Source organism: Microtus pennsylvanicus, chromosome 3 (genome assembly GCF_037038515.1).
Source record: "Microtus pennsylvanicus isolate mMicPen1 chromosome 3, mMicPen1.hap1, whole genome shotgun sequence".
Taxonomy (NCBI): domain Eukaryota; kingdom Metazoa; phylum Chordata; class Mammalia; order Rodentia; family Cricetidae; genus Microtus; species Microtus pennsylvanicus.
Window position 1 is genome coordinate 137,981,258 of NC_134581.1, and position 6,000 is coordinate 137,987,257.

A 6,000-nucleotide genomic window follows, 5' to 3' on the forward strand; every position below is an offset into this window, starting at 1 on the left:
TGTTAATTTGGGTAGAAGGAGGCCATTGGTCCCCCCCACCCAAGACTTACACACAATAATTTGTAAACCCATGTGTTAGTGAAAAAGATGTCCTGTGTGGGACAAGGGAGGCAGTGACATGCTAACATTTCATGAGTGCCAACTAAGGCTGCCCACACAAGTTGTGGTCGGTAGCTGCTTCCCACCCACTCCTCCAAACAGGATTAGCAGCCTGCGCAAACTGGACCTCCTACTGATGACTTCAGCCAGCTTAAGCGGTGAGATGGGCACATAGGCCCAGGAAATGGACTCGGGGGAGTTGATGCCATCTGCAAAGAGAAAGATCAGCTGCAACCCAGCACACCCACCAAACCCTCTTACTCTCTGCTGCACGGGGTGGTGCGCGGATGCATATATGTCTACTACGCTGCTTCCCCATTCTGACTAGCATGGCATTCTGATCCAGCAAGGGTAGAGCCCTTTTATGACAACAGTTAACAGCTCTTCTAACAGGCAGGGCTAGTCTAGGTATTTTCTCATGATGGAAGGGGGAAAAAAAAAAGAAGAAAGCAAGTTCAAAGCAGATACAGTTTCTCTGCCAGTTCAAAGTAGATACAGTTTCCCTGCCAGTTTGCCTCGGTTGGGCCCTGGAAGCGGCTGGTATGGCACTTGCTGTAATCCCAGAGGTTGAGGTGGGTGAGAAGGCCCTGGGAGTTACTGTCTCTACTGGATGATTTCTCTAATAATTTTCCTTCTTATGGCTAAATCAAAGTGGCAACAGGGGGGAGTTTCTGGTGGTTGGTTTTTCCGAGTCAAAGGAAACTCAGGTGCCTAGCTTCTTGGAGGGTGTGGCGTGAGGGTGTGACTAACAGAGAAGCCAGTGCTTCACATTTCCTTTGACATCTTCCTCTTACCCACATTTCCAAATCTGATTGAGTCATGCATGCATGGGATGAGATCTTGACTTGAAAAAGGGTGATGAGGGCCTGTTGGAAGAAGCAGCGGTGAGGAGGAGCCAGTTCAAGCCTGCTTTCTTCTCAAGCGAGGCCTCGTGAGCTAGCTGGAAGCTAAAGATTACTTATCTTGGTGTCTAGTTCTTAGGCTGAAATGAAAACTAGTCATTTAAAAGAAAGAACACAGCTTGGTGTGTCCATCTTTCCCCTCCCTAGGACTTCCCCCTTAAAGTCACCTGCCCTTCTTCCTTGCTGGCCTCTCCCTTTTGCTCTTTGTCTTTCTGAAGTCTCTAACAGGACAGTGACAGTATCTTTGGTGCCTACAGAGGCCTGATTCTTTCCATCTATTTAACAAATTTGTACAAACCAAATCTGAGGCCTTTACATCTCTGTCTTCGGTTCACATGGGTTTCCTCCTTGTCTCTGAGACTCAATTCTCCAAACACCAGCACCACAAATGATTGGGGGTTTAGACCAATAAAAATGTCCCCTAGCTTTCCAAGTGATTCCTTAAATGAATATGTTGGATATAAAAGGACAGAAATAAAGCTATTAAAAACAAAAGATCCTAATCTCTTTGGAGTATTTGCTTTTCTTCTTAGGAAACATAATTTTGAGAAATGGTTCATATAATCTCACTGCTCTGCTTGGTAGCAACAGGGTGTGGTATACAGCGTAGCTTCGTGCCAGGAAGCCACCTGTGCTGTGAAATCCGGGGCCAGCAGCCTTGTGTTGGTACTGGGCGAGTTGACCAGACTGCCTGTGGGGTGCTGGGTTCCCCACCATTTCCCTTGCTTCATACCTACCTGGAGGGTATCTTGCGCGCTGAATGTTGGGGCTGGGGGTCTCTCCAGCGGAGGCTGAGAGTGTAGGAGGCGGGGACGTCGGACGAGGCGAAGCAGCCGCTGTGCAGCCCGGCTCTGCTGAGGATTCAGGCTCAGAGCCCGGGCTTGTCGGGCTGCGCTCTCCCGCAGTGGGCTCTGCAGGCACCGAGAGAGGGGACAGATATTGTGGTAAGACTAGGCTGGGTCATCTTTCCCAGGGTTGGGTGAATGGGGTGGGGGTGGGGAACCTGTAGAAAAGCTAGTTAATTACAAAGAGTTATCATAAGATTAAGTGAAAGTGCGTAGGGCACACGGAATCCCTGGGCAAGGAGCAAGGTAGCTAAGGGAAGGTTTGCCTTCACCTGGAGAGCTAACAGACAGCTTTTGTGGTACGCGATCTGATGCTAAAAAGCCCCACAGCCTGTCGTCGCCCAGAAATTGATCTTTTCTACACACACTGTTGGTTCCCTGCTTACGAAGTCAGGGAAACCGAAGAAATGAGAACACTTGAGGAACGAATATGGCCCGAATTTGGGGGTGGTGGTGTCAGTGAGTATACAAGAAAAGAAAATAGCCATTTTTCAACTCCGACGGCCCCCACTTCTCAAACACAAATTTTACACGCCGCATAGGAAATGCACAAGGTCCGGAACGAATGCATGAATGCCCGGAGGAATTAAGAAAGTCTGCGCTTTTCATTCTAAATGCTAATGGAGCTTCCTTTCTATTAGTCGCGAGTTTCGGGGGCCAGGGGTCAAGCAAACAAAAGGGTACTGAGGAAAGAAGGCCTGTTCTGGGAGCCGCGCGCTCGGGCGGACAGCTTTGGCCACGGCTGCAGCGGACCAAGGGAGGTCCCCTGCACTCAGCGGGCGGTATCCCTGAGGGTGGGCGGCTTTAAGGCTCCAGGCCACCCGGTGGCTCAGAGGGGGTACATTCCGGAGTGCGCCCAGAGCGGCTCCCGGGCGAAGGTCCCGGTGCACAGCCTAGTGAAACTTTGTAGCTGGAAGCTCAGCTTGCCTGGCAGGGAGGACTCAGCTGCCCCAAATTCCGGCTTATAGCGCCCCCTTTGTCAGGGGTGGGTACAGCTCAAAGGTTAGGAACGTGCCCCCCTGAGGGGGAGCCCAACCCTCAAACTAACCGAAAGACCTCTGGTGAGCGCAGGATCTAAGAGTGGGGTAAGTCTCATCTCCTGCCGCTCCCGCACCCCGAGTTTGCTTGTAGAGAGAAAGGGGCTCTGATTCCCCAGGTCTAGGAAATTCTCGATGGCCAGGAAATGGGGGATTCCCTTGCCATCCCCAGCCCGAGGTCCTCCGACGGAAATCTTGCGCTTGCTGAAGCGCTGGCACGAGTGGATCTTTCCACAGCTGTAGCATGTGCTTCTCGCCCTCCCCCTCTCGCATCTTTAAAAGAGGGGGTGTCCAGCGACCCCCCTTCCACTGGGTACGGGTATTCCCACCCTCCCCCGGAGCCTTATCCAGAGTAGTCTTCTTTCTCTAAGGGGCGGCCTCTGAACTCGGGTGGGCGGGGGTCGCGTCTCCCCAGGGAAGGGGTTCCTCCTGGAGGCCCGCACACCGCCCACCGTACAGCCCAGCCCAGCACCCCATTGCTTTCTCCGCCCCCCATCGGCCGGTTACCTAGGCAAAGCCTCTGCGCCTGGAAACACGTTCTGTCGCTCCGGCTCGTGGCCGCTGGGGCCGGGAGCACAGAGCCTCGGGGTTGTAAATTAGGAAGAAATAACTACCTCTGTCAAAGCCCCTTTCTTTCTCGGGGGCAGACGAAGGGAACACCCCCGTGTTCCCCTCCCCGTGGTGAAGTGTGTGGAGGAAACCGTGAAACACACCATTGTGACCCCGGCTCCTCCGCGGAGTTTCCAACCCTGGGAGCGGGGGCGGAGGTTGGGCGGGGGCAAGAGAGGTGGAAGAGAGACCAGCAGAAAGGGAAAGACAGAGATTCTCAGAAAGACTGAGGGAGCCCAGACAACCCCCGGGGGAGAATTTCTGTGAGCGAGTGCTGGGTCCCGGGGGTGGGGGTGGGGGCGGGTGTCTGTGGAGGGAGTTATGGCTCCGAGAGTCTTTGGCTTTCTTGTTATGCTTATCTTTTTCGGCTAAAACAACTCCAATAAAGTAATCCCATTCATTGCGTTCAGTATGCGCGCTGAGCATCTTTTCTTTCCCAACTCGGTTCTATAGAAACATTTCCCGGTTGTTGGAAGAGAATCACTAGAATTGAAACAGCGAGGGAATGGCTGAACCGAACCCTGTGACCTCTCTCCCAGCACCCAAGGCCCTAGGAGAAGCAGCTAAGAGTACTGATGACCACACACTCCTCGCGGCTCTTCCCTCGGGAGAACCCGGGCACATAAACAAAAGGCCACCTCCAAGAACGTTCTTGGAAATCAAGAGACCAATGATCATGAGCTCCCTCATGACTGCCGGAAGCCTCCAACAGGTTTGAGAGGTGCCTTTGAAAGCCAGTCTCCGCAGGCTGCGCTCGCCTGCTCAGCTCTCCCTCTCACCACCTAGAACTTTCCTTTCTACTAAGAATAAAATACTCGGAGCAACTTCTCCGAAAGCGCATTGAAAAGTAACGCAAGCCTTTTCCACACCAGCCAAGGCCCGGAGAAGAAGGACGCCGTCCCCACGCGTGTCGGGGCGCTAGAGTCGGCAATTACACCCGATTACCTCCGTGGGGAAAAGTGTAAACCAGCAAGTCGGCGACGCCAGGCAGACGTGCCTAGTGGAGCCTCAGGCTCATTTCAATACAATAAGCCACATTCCTACAATTACACCCTCTTTGCCGAGCTCCTCCAGCGCCTCTGCAAACTCCGGCCGCTGCTGCCCAGGCACCGTTCCTCCTAAGCTTTCTCCCAGACAACCAGCTCCGTTTCACCATTAGGCACATTAACTTGAACCCACCAGAGTCCCTATTTTCAAACCCACTTAAAACGCAGGAAAATTACTGCCGTTCATCACCGGGGCTTCAACTCTCTGCCGCCGCCGCAGCCGCCGCCGCCGCCGAGAGCATCATTACCATGACAACTAGAGCCGAAATACCCTGAATTACAACGCTGGAGCTGCTACAGCACAAATCCAGGTCCTCCTCTTTGTTAGAGGCTTTTCGCCTCTTTGGGTGGGGAGAGGAATCTCATACGCTCCAGGGTCCCCAAGGGCCGGCTACAGGGGAAAAGTTTCAGATTGGAACCCACCCGCCGCTTGGCGAGCAAAGCCGGAGTGGGGAGGCGAGTGTGTGGGGGGGCACCCCACACTCAAACTTGTCAATTTAAGGAGCGACGCTTCCCAGCGCGCCAACTTTTAAGCAAGTCCCCGCATTAACTGGGCAAATCATACGTACTTGGGTGCTGTGGCGGTTCCGTCTTTAGAGCGAGTTTCTAGAGAGCGGCCCCGAAATCTGGACTGGGGGAGAGTCACAGCTGCTGTCCCGGAAGGGCTGCGGTGCACAAGCCCAGCGGCTCCCAGAGGCGGTGAGCGGCTGGCGGGGGATGCTGCGATCCCAACTCATGGGAGAGCGCCGCCGAGAGGTTCCGCCGGCGTCCAGTCTCCTGCTGCGACCCGGGGGTAGGATGTCGCTGCGGTTCCCACCTCCACGGCCACTGCCCGCTCTGTCAGCGTTGCAAAGTGAGCCCAGGAGGGGCGTCCGGCTGCGGCGCCGCGCGGCACCGGCGAGGGCGCCGGGCGAGAGGGGTGTGAGCGCGCGAGAGAGTGGAGTGTGTGTGTGTGGAGCGTGTGAGCGCGCGTGTGTCTGTGTGTGCGAGTTAAGGAGCGGGTGTGAGCGTGTCTGTGTATGGGGAACGGAGGAGGAGCAGGCGCTGGAGTGGTAGGGGGCGGGAGGCAGGAGACTCGGCTCTCCCGGCTGCGCGTTCGCTCGCTCTCTCGGCACGTCATTTATGCCACAGGAGCCCTAGCGGCCTCTCCATAGAGTGCCTGGAATGCGAGACGTCAATGTGACGCCATGGGACGCTACGTCACCCTCCTCCTCCCTCCCCTGGCCCAGCCGGTTCCGCGTGTGCGAGGGTGTTTGTGTGTGCGTGTGTGTGCTCGTGTGTGTGCGCGCGCGTTTCCCCGGTCATTCGCTCAGCCGCACAATGGAATCCGCGGGGAACTGGCCACCCCAGCCCCGTGGCTGCCAATCTCTCCACCACGGAGCCGCTCGCCCGGGCGCCCGTCTACCGGAGGGTGCAGCAGCCAGCCTGCGGGTCAGGCGGGACCGCCCAGCTGTCAGGCTCC

At 55.5% G+C, this 6,000-nt stretch overlaps 1 protein-coding gene across 1 annotated transcript in view; it reads right to left on the reverse strand.

Annotated features, from left to right (window-relative positions):
• Nr4a3 (nuclear receptor subfamily 4 group A member 3) overlaps positions 1–5,711 on the reverse strand; it is a 41,447-nt gene extending 35,736 nt beyond the window's left edge. Inside the window, exons 1-2 of the mRNA XM_075967251.1 lie at positions 5,108–5,711; positions 1,739–1,912 (exon numbers count right to left, since the gene is read on the reverse strand). The gene's annotated coding sequence lies outside the window, so the exon portion shown is untranslated. The remainder of the gene's footprint in view (positions 1–1,738; positions 1,913–5,107) is intronic.
• Between the last annotated feature and the right edge of the window lie 289 nt (positions 5,712–6,000).